This window comes from Tamandua tetradactyla, chromosome 5 (genome assembly GCF_023851605.1).
Source record: "Tamandua tetradactyla isolate mTamTet1 chromosome 5, mTamTet1.pri, whole genome shotgun sequence".
Classification (NCBI taxonomy): Eukaryota; Metazoa; Chordata; class Mammalia; order Pilosa; family Myrmecophagidae; genus Tamandua; species Tamandua tetradactyla.
In genome coordinates this window covers 83016839-83018519 of record NC_135331.1, presented here as the reverse complement: position 1 = coordinate 83018519, position 1681 = coordinate 83016839, and the positions used below count along the sequence as shown (strand labels likewise).

The following is a 1681-nucleotide window of genomic DNA, read 5'->3' as shown; positions in this document are numbered from 1 at the left end:
ATTACTTAAAGCAGAAACATTTATAATATATTAAATGAAATAAAGAAATAAAGTCACATAAGTAAATCTGGTTAGATCTCTCCAGAAATATCATCTATGAGAATCTGAGATGTCAATGTATCATGAGTACCTTAAGTAGGGGGATCAAAGAAAGCAATTTCAGTTGCTTAAGAATTTTTCAGATAGCCTTATGTATTTAGTTTGCATCCCACCTGTCAAGCTGTCTCTTTGTTATGCCTTCCACTTCCATTCCTTTAATACTAGCCCCTTACAATAGGTCTACAATATGGTCATCAGAAATTTTCACTCTACTGTGTACTGATCTTTTCACATCGGCCTCCTCAAAGCTCCCTTTACATCTCTGTTTCTCAGAATAGGGTAGGCGTTAATGCTGTATACAAAATGGTTGCAAACTTGCCCCGATTGTGGGCACAGGAGCTGGTGGGCTGGATGTAGACAGTTGTGATGATCCCATAGAAGATGGACATGACCAACAGGTGGGACCCACATGTTCCAAGGGTTTTATTCCAGGCTTGGGAAGATCTGATCCTTATCACTGCTTGGGTGATGAGTACATAGGAGACCTGGATGAGTGCCAGGGAGAGGAAGATAAGGAGTAAGGACGTCATGGAGACATGGAACTCATTTGCATGAATATCTACACAGGCCAACTTGATCGTGGCAGGCACTTCACAGAAGAAGTGGTGAATTCTGTGGTTCTCAGAGAGGTGCAGCTGGAGAGTGACAGTGCCCTGTACCAGGATGTTGCCCACTCTGATCAACTGTGCTTCTCCTGTGAGAGACTGGCAGAGCTCTCACATGCATAAGTGTGGTATAATGGAGTGGTCGGCACACAGTAGCATAATGACTGAATGCCATGACAGCCAGGAGGACACACTCAGTGGATCCCAGGCCCAAAGATGTACAGAGTTAAAGGCACAGCCTAGAGGGAAAATTGCTTGGCTGGACCATAGAAGTTCCCCAGCAGCTGGGGAATGATGCTGGTAGTAATTCAGAATTTAACAAAGGAGAAATTGGTGAGAAAGTAATCCATAGGTGTGGAGCATGGGATCCAGGCAGGAGACCTGGATGATGGCTGTGTTGCTTATCTGTGTCAGGAAATAGGAAATTAGCACAACCATGAAGAGGATCTTCTCAAGCTGTGGTTGGTCAGAAAAGCCCACAAGTATGAAATCACTCTCATTATTCCTCTTCATCACCCTACTCAAAAGAAGTAGAAAAACAAATATGAAGATACAGCTGATGGGTAGTGGGAGGCAATTAAAATCAGAAATACACTCAAGGGAAATTGACCTTGAATTTTGGGACTGTGAGTATTCATAGGCAGAGGACAGAGAGAGAGAGAGACAGAGAGAGAGGCAGAAAGATTAACAAGAAAAACCTGCAGGTCTCCATGAGTGAAGTAAAAGTGTAAACTAAAAGAAGACACTTGAAAGATACCATGACAAAAATTGAGCATAGAACAAGTAACTAATAATTCTAATGATTAGTATTTCATTTATTCTTCATTGTTCCTTCTTTTTCCTGAAAATACACCTCCTACCTCCTTATTAGCTTCTTGTAAGTTGTAAATAAATTTTTAAAAAAGGGATTGGTTGCCCAATGAATGAACATCCTCTTTGTAGCTATTTTAGCAGCTACCAATAGTACAAGTACCAAA

The 1681-nt window shown here is 41.3% G+C and overlaps 1 pseudogene; it reads right to left on the bottom strand.

Moving 5' to 3' along the window:
• Nucleotides 1-303: 303 nt before the first annotated feature.
• On the bottom strand, nucleotides 304-1217 carry LOC143683158 (olfactory receptor 2G3-like; annotated as a pseudogene).
• Between the last annotated feature and the right edge of the window lie 464 nt (nucleotides 1218-1681).